The sequence below is a fragment of the Lampetra fluviatilis genome, unplaced genomic scaffold (genome assembly GCF_964198595.1).
Source record: "Lampetra fluviatilis unplaced genomic scaffold, kcLamFluv1.1 SCAFFOLD_467, whole genome shotgun sequence".
In the NCBI taxonomy this organism is placed as follows: Eukaryota; Metazoa; Chordata; class Hyperoartia; order Petromyzontiformes; family Petromyzontidae; genus Lampetra; species Lampetra fluviatilis.
The window spans coordinates 17501-29487 of NW_027621252.1; positions in this window are offsets into that span (position 1 = coordinate 17501).

Sequence of the window (11987 nt, forward strand, 5' to 3'; positions counted from 1 at the left end):
GTGGGTGAGTGGGTGGGTGGGTGAGTGGGTGGGTGGGTGGGTGGGTGGGTGGGTGAGTGAGTGAGTGGGTGGGTGGGTGGGTGAGTGAGTGGTGAGTGGGTGGGTGGGTGGGTGGGTGAGTGAGTGAGTGAGTGGGTGGGTGGGTGGGTGAGTGAGTGAGTGAGTGGGTGGGTGGGTGGGTGAGTGGTGGGTGTGTGGGTGAGTGGGGTGGGTGAGTGAGTGAGGGGTGGGGTGGGTGGGTGAGTGGTGGGTGGGTGGGTGGGTGAGTGGGTGGGTGGGTGGGTGGGTGAGTGGGTGGGTGGGTGGGTGAGTGGGTGAGTGGGTGGTGGGGTGAGTGGTGGGTGGGTGAGTGAGTGAGGGGTGGGGTGGGCGGGTGAGTGGTGGGTGGGTGAGTGGGTGGGTGAGTGGTGGGGTGGGAGGGTGAGTGATGGTGGGTGGGTGAGTGGTGGGTGGGTGAGTGGGTGAGTGAGTGGGTCGGTGGGTGGGTGGGTGAGTGAGTGGGTGGGTGGGGGTGGGTGAGTGGTGGGTGGGTGAGCGGTGGGTGGGTGAGCAGTGGGTGGGTGGGTGGGTGGGTGGGTGAGTGGTGGGTGGGTGGGTGGGTGAGTGGTGGGTGGGTGGGTGAGTGGTGGGTGGTGGGTGGGGTGAGTGGTGGGTGGGTGGTGTGGGTGAGTGGTGGGTGGGTGGGTGGGTGGGTGAGTGGGTGAGTGGTGGGTGGGTGGGTGGGTGAGTGGGTGGGTGAGTGGGTGGGTGGGTGAGTGGGTGGTGAGTGGTGGGTGGGTGGGTGGGTGGGTGGGTGAGTGGGTGAGCGGTGGGTGAGTGGTGGGTGGGTGGGTGAGTGGGTGGGTGAGTGGTGGGTGGGTGGGTGGGTGAGTGGTGGTGGGTGGTGGGTGGGTGGGTGGGTGAGTGGGTGGGTGATGGTGGGTGGGTGGGTGGGTGGGTGGGTGAGTGGGTGAGCGGTGGGTGAGTGGTGGGTGGGTGGGTGAGTGGGTGGGTGAGTGGGTGGGTGAGTGAGTGGGTGGGTGAGTGGGTGGGTGAGTGAGTGGGTGGTGTGAGTGGTGGGGTGGGTGGTGAGTGGGTGGGTGAGTGGGTGGGTGAGTGAGTGGGTGGGTGAGTGGGTGGTGGGGGTGAGTGGTGGGTGGGTGAGTGAGTGAGGGGTGGGGTGGGCGGGTGAGTGGTGGGTGGGTGAGTGGTGGGTGGGTGAGTGGGTGGGTGAGTGGTGGGGTGGGAGGGTGAGTGATGGGTGGGTGGGTGAGTGGTGGGGTGGGTGGGTGAGTGGTGGGTGGGTGGGTGAGTGGTGGGTGGGTGGGTGAGTGAGTGGGTGGGTGAGTGGGTGGGTGGGTGGGTGGGTGAGTGGTGGGGTGGGTGGGTGAGTGGTGGGTGGGTGGGTGAGTGGGTGGGTGGGTGGGTGAGTGGGTGGGTGAGTGGGTGGGTGGGTGGGTGGGTGGGTGAGTGGTGGGTGGTGGTGAGTGGGTGGGTGAGTGGGTGGGTGAGTGGGTGGGTGGGTGAGTGAGTGAGTGAGTGGGTGAGTGGGTGGGTGGGTGGGTGAGTGGGTGGGTGGGTGGGTGGGTGAGTGGTGGGTGGGTGGGTGAGTGGTGGGTGGGTGGGTGAGTGGTGGGTGGGTGGGTGAGTGGTGGGTGGGTGGGTGGGTGAGTGGTGGGTGGGTGGGTGAGTGGGGTGGTGTGAGTGGGTGGGTGGGTGGGTGGGTGAGTGAGTGGGTGGGTGGGGTGGGTGGGTGAGTGAGTGGGTGGGTGAGTGAGTGAGTGGGTGGGTGGGTGAGTGGGTGGGTGGGTAGTGGTGTGGGTGGGTGAGTGGGTGGGTGGGTGGTGGGTGAGTGAGTGGGTGGGTGGGTAGTGGTGTGGGTGGGTGAGTGGGTGGGTGGGTGGGTGGGTGAGTGGGTGGGTGGGTGGGTGAGTGGGTGGGTGGGTGAGTGAGTGGGTGGGTGAGTGGGTGGGTGGGTGGGTGGGTGAGTGAGTGGGTGGGTGGGTGGGTGAGTGGGTGGGTGGGTAGTGGTGTGGGTGGGTGAGTGGGTGGGTGGGTGGGTAGTGGTGTGGGTGGGTGAGTGGGTGGGTGGGTGAGTGGGTGGGTGGGTGGGTGGGTGAGTGGGTGGGTGGGTGGTGAGTGGGTGGGTGAGTGGGTGGGTGGGTGGGTGGGTGAGTGAGTGGGTGGGTGGGTGGGTGGGTGAGTGGGTGGGTGGGTAGTGGTGTGGGTGGGTGAGTGGGTGGGTGGGTGGGTAGTGGTGTGGGTGGGTGAGTGGGTGGGTGGGTGGGTGAGTGGGTGGGTGGGTGGGTGGGTGGGTGAGTGGGTGGGTGAGTGGTGAGTGGGTGGGGTGAGTGGGTGGGTGAGTGGGTGAGTGGTGGGTGGGTGAGTGGGTGGTGAGTGGGTGGGTGGGTAGTGGTGTGGGTGGGTGAGTGGGTGGGTGGGTGAGCGGTGGGTGGGTGGGTGAGTGGGTGAGTGGGTGGGTGGAGTGGTGTGGGTGAGTGGGTGAGTGGAGTGGTGTGGGTGAGTGGGTGGGTGAGTGGGTGAGTGGGTGGGTGAGTGGTGAGTGGGTGGGTGAGTGGGTGAGTGAGTGGGTGAGTGAGTGGGTGGGTGGGTGGGTGGGTGAGTGGGTGGGTGGGTGGGTGAGTGGGTGGGTGGGTGAGTGAGTGGGTGGGTGAGTGGGTGGGTGAGTGGGTGAGTGAGTGGGTGGGTGGGTGGGTGGGTGAGTGGGTGGGTGGGTGAGTGGTGGGTGGGTGGGTGAGTGGGTGGGTGGGGGTAGTGGTGTGGGTGGGTGAGTGGGTGTGTGGGTGGGTGGGTGGGTGAGTGGTGTGGGGTTGGGTGAGTGAGTGGGTGGGTGAGTGGGTGGGTGGGTGGGGTGAGTGAGTGGGTGGGTGGGTGGGTGAGTGGGTGAGTGAGTGGGTGAGTGGGTGGGTGAGTGGGTGGGTGGGGTAGTGGTGTGGGTGGGTGAGTGGGTGGGTGGGTGAGTGGGTGGGTGGGTGGGTGAGTGGGTGGGTGGGTGAGTGAGTGGGTGGGTGAGTGGGTGGGTGGGTGGGTGAGTGAGTGGGTGGGTGGGTGGGTGAGTGGGTGAGTGAGTGGGTGAGTGGGTGGGTGAGTGGTGTGGGTGGGTGAGTGGGTGAGTGGGTGAGCGGTGGGTGGGTGGGTGAGTGGGTGAGTGAGTGGGTGAGTGGGGTGGGTGAGTGGGTGGTGGGTGGGTGGGTAGGTGGTGTGGGTGGGTGAGTGGGTGGGTGGGTGAGTGGGTGGGTGGGTGGGTGAGTGGGTGGGTGGGTGAGTGAGTGGGTGGTGGTGAGTGGGTGGGAGGGGTGGGTGGGGTGAGTGAGTGGGTGGGTGGGTGGGTGAGTGGGTGAGTGAGTGAGTGGGTGAGTGGGTGGGTGAGTGGGTGGGTGGGTGAGTGGGTGAGTGGGTGAGTGGGTGGGTGAGTGGTGTGAGTGGGTGGGTGAGTGGGTGAGTGAGTGGGTGAAGTGAGTGAGTGGGTGGGTGAGTGGGTGGGTGGGTGGGTAGTTGTGTGGGGTGGGTGAGTGGGTGGGTGGGTGAGTGGGTGGGTGGGTGGGTGAGTGAGTGGGTGAGTGGGTGAGTGGGTGGGTGAGTGGGTGGTGTGAGTGGGTGAGTGGGTGAGCGGTGGGTGGGTGGGTGAGTGAGTGGGTGAGTGGGGGTGAGTGAGTGAGTGGGTGGGTGAGTGGGTGGGTGAGTGGTGGGTGAGTGGGTGGGTGGGTGAGTGGTGGGGTGGGTGAGTGGTGGGGTGAGTGGTGGGGTGAGTGGTGGGGTGAGTCGGTGGGGTGAGTGGTGGGGTGGGTGAGTGGTGGGGTGAGTGGTGGGGTGAGTGGTGGGGTGAGTGGTGGGGTGAGCGGTGGGGTGAGTGGTGGGGTGAGTGGTGGGGTGAGTGGTGGGGTGAGTGGTGGGGTGAGTGGTGGGGTGAGTGGTGGGGTGGGTGGGTGGGGTGAGTGGTGGGCTGAGTGGTGGGCTGAGTGGTGGGGTGAGTGGTGGGGTGAGTGGTGGGGTGAGTGGTGGGGTGAGTGTGGGTGAGTGGTGGGGTGAGTGGTGGGGTGAGTGGTGGGTGGTGGGGGGTGAGTGGTGGGCTGAGTGGTGGGGTGAGTGGTGGGGTGAGTGAGTGGGTGAGTGGTGGGGTCGGTGGGTGAGTGGGTGGGTGGGTGAGTGGTGGGGTGGGTGAGTGGTGGGGTGGGTGGGTGGGGTGAGTGGTGGGGCCTGAGTGGGTGGGGTGAGTGGTGGGGTGAGTGGTGGGGTGAGCGGTGGGGTGAGTGGTGGGGTGAGTGGGGGGTGAGTGGTGGGTGTCGGTGGGTGAGTGGGTGGGTGGGTGAGTGGTGGGGTGGGTGAGTGGGGTGGGTGGGTGGGGTGAGTGGTGGGCTGAGTGGTGGGGTGAGTGGTGGGTGGTGAGTGGTGGGGTGAGCGGTGGGGGTGAGTGGTGGGGTGAGTGGTGGGGTGAGTGGTGGGGTCGGTGGGTGAGTGGGTGGGTGGGTGAGTGGTGGGGTGGGTGGGTGGGGTGGGTGGGTGGGGTGAGTGGTGGGGTGAGTGGTGGGGTGGGTGGGTGGGGTGAGTGGTGGGGTGAGTGGTGGGGTGAGTGGTGGGGTGAGTGGTGGGGTGAGTGGTGGGGTGAGTGGTGGGTGAGTGGTGGGGTGAGTGGTGGGGTGAGTGGTGGGGTGAGTGGTGGGGTGAGTGGTGGGCTGAGTGGTGGGCTGAGTGGTGGGGTGAGTGGTGGGGTGAGTGGTGGGTGTGGAGTGGTGGGGTGAGTGGTGGGGTGAGTGGTGGGTGGAGTGGTGGGGTGAGTGGTGGGGTGAGTGGTGGGGTGGGTGGGTGGGGTGAGTGGGGTGGGGTGAGTGGTGGGGTGAGTGGTGGGGTGAGTGGTGGGGTGGGTGGGTGGGTGAGTGGTGGGGGTGAGTGGTGGGGTGAGTGGTGGGTGGGTGAGTGGTGGGGTGGGTGGGTGGGGTGAGTGGTGGGCTGAGTGGTGGGGTGAGTGGTGGGGTGAGTGGTGGGGTGAGTGGTGGGGTGGTGGGTGGGTGAGTGGTGGGTGAGTGGTGGGGTGAGTGGTGGGGTGAGTGGTGGGGTGAGTGGTGGGGTGAGTGGTGGGGTGAGTGGTGGGGTGAGTGGTGGGGTGAGTGGTGGGGTGAGCGGTGGGGTGAGCGGTGGGGTGAGTGGTGGGGTGAGTGGTGGGGTGAGTGGTGGGGTGAGTGGTGGGGTGGGTGGGTGGGGTGAGTGGTGGGGTGAGTGGTGGGGTGAGTCGGTGGGGTGAGTGGTGGGGTGAGTGGTGGGGTGGGTGGGTGGGGTGAGTGGTGGGCTGAGTGGTGGGGTGAGTGGGTGGGTGGGGTGAGTGGTGGGGTGGGTGGGTGGGGTGAGTGGTGGGGGTGAGTGGTGGGGTGAGTGGTGGGGTGGGTGGGTGGGGTGAGTGGTGGGGTGAGTGGTGGGGTGAGTGGTGGGGTGAGTGGTGGGGTGAGTGGTGGGGTGGGTGGGTGGGGTGGGTGGGTGGGGTGAGTGGTGGGGTGAGTGGTGGGGTGAGTGGTGGGGTGAGTGGTGGGGGTGAGTGGTGGGGTGAGTGGTGGGGTGAGTGGTGGGGTGAGTGGTGGGGTGAGTGGTGGGCTGAGTGGTGGGCTGAGTGGTGGGGTGAGTGGTGGGGGTGAGTGGTGGGGTGAGTGGTGGGGTGAGTGGGTGGGGTGAGTGGTGGGGTGAGTGGTGGGGTGAGTGGTGGGGTGAGTGGTGGGGTGAGTGGTGGGGTGAGTGGTGGGGTGAGTGGTGGGGTGAGTGGTGGGGTGAGTGGTGGGGTGAGTGGTGGGGTGAGTGGTGGGGTGAGTGGTGGGGTGAGTGGTGGGGTGAGTGGTGGGGTGAGTGGTGGGGTGAGTGGTGGGGTGAGTGGGTGGGTGAGTGGGTGGGTGAGTGGGTGGGTGAGTGGTGGGGTGAGTGGTGGGGTGAGTGGGTGGGTGGGTGAGTGCGTGGGTGGGTGGGTGAGTGGTGGGGTGGGTGGGTGAGTGGTGGGGTGGGTGGGTGAGTGGTGGGGGTGGCGAGCGGTGGGTGGGTGAGTGGGTGGGTGAGTGGTGGGGTGAGTGGGTGGGTGAGTGGGTGGGTGAGTGAGTGGGTGAGTGAGTGAGTGGGTGGGTGGGTGAGTGAGTGGGTGGGTGAGTGGTGGGTGGGTGAGTGGGTGGGTGAGTGGGTGGGGTGGGTGGGTTCCCGGCCAGAATTTGGACCAAACCTATTTTTAATCTGCGGGATAAAAATGTGTTCACTTTTTGACGACTTTTTTCTTTTTTAAAACGCAATTTTATTGCAAACTCTTTGGTTCTTTCGGTAAAGTCACGTTGGGTATAAAATAAAATCAGGATTGCAATTTTATTGATTTGCATTGTGGTGTTGTTGTGGTTCTGCGGTACACACACACACGTGCACACACACACGTACACACACACACATGCACGTACACACACACACGCGTACACACACACACGTACACACACACACACGTACACACACACACGTACACACACACACACACACACACGTACACACACACACACGTACACACACACACGTACACACACACACGTACACACACACACGTACACACACACACGTACACACACGTACACACACGTACACACACACCTACACACACACACGCACACACACACGTACACACACGTACACACACACCTACACACACACACGCGTACACACACACACGTACACACACACACACGTACACACACACACGTACACACACACACGCACACACACACACGTACACACACACACACACGTACACACACACACGTACACACACACACGCACACACACACACGTACACACACACACACACGTACACACACACACACACACACGTACACACACACACGTACACACACACACGTACACACACACACGTACACACACACACACACACACGTACACACACACACGTACACACACACACGTACACACACACACGTACACACACACACGCACACACGTACACACACGTACACACACACACACGTACACACACACACACGTACACACACGTACACACACACACACGTACACACACACACGTACACACACACACGTACACACACACACGTACACACATGTCCACACACACGTACACACACACACGTACACACGCACGCACACGTACACACACACACGTGCACACACGCAGTGTGCCTGATGACGTCACGCAGTGTGCCTGATGACGTCACGCAGCGTGCCTGCTGACGTCACGCAGCGTGCCTGCTGACGTCACGCAGCGTGCCTGCTGACGTCACGCAGCGTGCCTGCTGACGTCACGCAGCGTGCCTGCTGACGTCACGCAGCGTGCCTGCTGACGTCATGCAGTGTCTGATGACGTCACACAACATCTGATGACGTCACACAACATCTGATGACGTCACACAACATCTGATGACGTCACGCGCAGGCCGTCTATGAATCAAGCGAGTCTGTGTCTGTCTATATTTGAGAATAGGGGGTTTCAATTTCGATGTAAAGCTTCTTTCGTGACTGCAGGGATTCATCTTATTGGTTCTTTCGGTAAAGTCATCGCGTAGAATGGAAGTAATAAAATAATAAAAATCAAACATAATAAAATACAATTTTAAAATAATAAAAATCAAACAATAAAATACAATTCTCACGACGTTTCGGCCACAACGCAAGCAGACGTCCTCAGGTGGAGAACAGGTGTGTCGAGAAGACAGCGTCTGAATGAACAGGTCTGTCGGAAAGACAGCGTCTGAATGAACAGGTCTGTCGGAAAGACAGCGTCTGAATGAACAGGTCTGTCGGAAAGACAGCGTCTGAATGAACAGGTCTGTCGGAAAGACAGCGTCTGAATGAACAGGTCTGTCGGAAAGACAGCGTCTGAATGAACAGGTCTGTCGGAAAGACAGCGTCTGAATGAACAGGTCTGTCGGAAAGACAGCGTCTGAATGAACAGGTCTGTCGGAAAGACAGCGTCTGAATGAACAGCTCTGTCGGAAAGACAGCGTCTGAATGAACAGGTCTGTCGGAAAGACAGCGTCTGAATGAACAGGTCTGTCGAAAAGACAGCGTCTGAATGAACAGGTCTGTCGGAAAGACAGCGTCTGAATGAACAGCTCTGTCGGAAAGACAGCGTCTGAATGAACAGCTCTGTCGGAAAGACAGCGTCTGAATGAACAGCTCTGTCCGAAAGACAGCGTCTGAATGAACAGCTCTGTCCGAAAGACAGCGTCTGAATGAACAGGTCTGTCGGAAAGACAGCGTCTGAATGAACAGCTCTGTCCGAAAGACAGCGTCTGAATGAACAGGTCTGTCGAGAAGACAGCGTCTGAATGAACAGGTCTGTCGGAAAGACAGCGTCTGAATGAACAGGTCTGTCGGAAAGACAGCGTCTGAATGAACAGGTCTGTCGGAAAGACAGCGTCTGAATGAACAGGTCTGTCGGAAAGACAGCGTCTGAATGAACAGGTCTGTCGGAAAGACAGCGTCTGAATGAACAGGTCTGTCGGAAAGACAGCGTCTGAATGAACAGGTCTGTCGGAAAGACAGCGTCTGAATGAACAGGTCTGTCGGAAAGACAGCGTCTGAATGAACAGCTCTGTCGGAAAGACAGCGTCTGAATGAACAGGTCTGTCGGAAAGACAGCGTCTGAATGAACAGGTCTGTCGGAAAGACAGCGTCTGAATGAACAGGTCTGTCGGAAAGACAGCGTCTGAATGAACAGCTCTGTCGGAAAGACAGCGTCTGAATGAACAGGTCTGTCGGAAAGACAGCGTCTGAATGAACAGGTCTGTCGGAAAGACAGCGTCTGAATGAACAGGTCTGTCGGAAAGACAGCGTCTGAATGAACAGCTCTGTCGGAAAGACAGCGTCTGAATGAACAGCTCTGTCGGAAAGACAGCGTCTGAATGAACAGCTCTGTCCGAAAGACAGCGTCTGAATGAACAGCTCTGTCGGAAAGACAGCGTCTGAATGAACAGGTCTGTCGGAAAGACAGCGTCTGAATGAACAGCTCTGTCGGAAAGACAGCGTCTGAATGAACAGGTCTGTCGGAAAGACAGCGTCTGAATGAACAGGTCTGTCGGAAAGACAGCGTCTGAATGAACAGCTCTGTCGGAAAGACAGCGTCTGAATGAACAGCTCTGTCGGAAAGACAGCGTCTGAATGAAACACCACCAGGCTTGGAGCGACTATTTAAGCTGCTGGGTTGGAGGGAGAAGGGCGCCTTGACAAAATAATGTGCATTTCAAGAGGAATTTAGCATATTCATGGAAAATGCAGATATGGGATTAGTACTACTTGTGAAATGCGTAGGAGGTTTGGCGGGGGGTTTAAAGTCATATTATGCCCGTGCATGATGCAGGATAGGGAGTTTCCCCCTTTTTTCTGGTAACAAACGCTGAAACCTTTTCACAAAGAAGGTGTCAGTTGTGTTGCCAGAGAAAAATGGGAAAAAGCAACTATTATTTTCTTGGTTTTTACGGTAAAATCACGTAGAAGGGAAATAATAAAATAATAAAACATAATAAAATAGTATTTTACTTTATTCTTTTATTATATTATAATATATAATAACGTAATAATAAAATGATAAAAATATAACATTATAAAATATTTTATTATATTACTTTATGATACATTATATAATTATATTATTTTATTTTTATTATTTTATTACTTCCCTTTTACGTGACGACTTTACCGTAAGAACCAAGAAGATGAATCCCTGCTGCAGTCACGAAAGCTTTAAATCTAGAATTATTAAATGTTTTATTTTTATTAAAATAATATAAAAATAACATAATACAATATTTTATTATTTTATTTTATATTTTTAAAAAAAAAAAATTTTTTATTTCTCTTTTACGTGACGACTTTACCGTAAGAACCAAGAAGATGAATCCCTGCTGCAGTCACGAAAGCTTTCCATCGGAACAATGATTATATTTTGGTACTGGCAAAGGAGGCCTCATGATGTGTCTATTTAGCTCAGCCACATGGAGATGTCTACCTCGCCTGGTGGAAATATCTTCTTGGTCCTTTCGGTAAAGAAGTCACGTAGAAGGGAAGTAATAAAATAATAAAAATAAAACATAATAAAATTATTCTCACGACGTTTCGGCCACAATGCAAGCAGCCGTCCTCAGGTGAAGACCAGGTCTGTCGAGGCGACAGCGTCTGAATGAAACAGCACACGAGCTTGGAGCGTGTATATAAGCTGGGTTGGAAGGGGGAAAGAAAGGGGGAGCCTTGAAAAAATAATTTGCATATCAAGAGGAATTTTGCATATTTATGGGAAAGCGAGTGAACTTAACATAAAGGATTTAACAAATACGTAGCGTTGACCATGGAGACACACACGCTTGCACTTCAACGACAACACGTTTATTACAACTCCCCAACAGGGAAACACACACACGACACGTACACTGGTCACACCGCTAGGTGACAGCTACACGGGTTAGCTAAGCGAACAGCGGGGCTCAACTACACTAACGGATCAGTCCAGCGGACACGTCACGCCGCCTTACCCACAATGCCGAGCGAAGAGCGGTCGTACCCAGAGGGTCGCAACCGGGTTTTGACTCCTTACCCCCTCGTAACCGTACCCGGCCGCACCAGGGTCGCAAACGGGTACCCGTACCCGGCCGTACCCGTTCTCTACCCGCACCCGGCTGGTGTACGGGTAGGGTACGGGTATCGGGTACCCGATTGCGACCTCTGGGATGAAGCCACGTTGCAGGCGCGGGTGGGTTGATTCTAGGAACTAGAATTGTGAGAAGAGACAAGACGTTGGGAAATGAGTGACAATCACGGTGACTCACCAGTGACTCACGGCCTACCCGGCTACCCGTACCCGGCCGGGTACGGGTAGCCGGGTATCGGGTAGGGTACGGGTATCGGGTAGGGTACGGGTATCGGGTAGGGTACGGGTATCGGGTAGGGTACGGGTAGGGTATCGGGTACGGGTATCAGGTAGGGTACGGGTATCGGGTAGGGTACGGGTCTCGGGTAGGGTACGGGTAGCCGGGTAGAGTAGCCGGGTATCGGGTAGGGTACGGGTATCGGGTACCCCTTGCTACCCTGACCTGGTCACGTGCCCTCTAGGGGTTCACCCCAGACTGTGGTGATGGTGGTGGTGATGGTGGTTGGTGATGGTGGTTGGTGATGGTGGTGATGGTGGTGGTGGTGATGATGATGGTGATGGTGGTGATGATGGTGGTGGTGATGGTGGTGATGGTGATGATGGCGGTGGTGGTGATGATGGTGATGATGATGATGATGGTGATGATGATGATGATGGTGGTGATGGTGATGATGGTGGTGATGGTGATGATGATGGTGATGATGATGGTGATGATGGTGATCCTACCGGAAGGCTCCATATACAACGTGTCCTTCGAGCCCCCCCCCCCCCCTCCCTTTGCTACCCTGCCCCGGCCACGTGCCCTCTCGGGGTTGACCCCAGACTGTGATGTCTTCACTTGTGACCCTCCCTCTCCGACCCTCACAGAACCATGTCCCTATGGGCCCCGCTTCCATGCCATGTCCACTCTGGTGATGGTAGCTGCCGCTAAACGCCAGAGTGACTCCATAACAGGTCCCTGCGGGGTGGGCTGGTAGGAACGAACAAGTACGATACGAAGGGAGAGTTTGAGGCCTAGTTCTAGGCTTTAGGCCTGGCTGTAGGCTTTAGGCCGCTGTGAGTTAATTTTTCATTAAAATGTTTTAATTATTCATGTAAAAGCTTTAAATGTTTCTATTTAAAAACATCAGGGAATGTAACATTGTTAAACATTAACTCCCTTTCACACATGCGGGGGCACGATACGAAGGGAGAGTTTGAGGCCTAGTTCTAGGCTTTAGGCCTAGCTGTAGGCTTTAGGCCGCTGTGAGTTAATTTTTAATTTAAATGTTTTAATTAAAAACTATCTCAGGGAATTATAAGGGAATGTTACACTTGTTTAGCCAGGAAAGCCCCACTGAGTCTAAAGGTTTTTGTAGGGTCC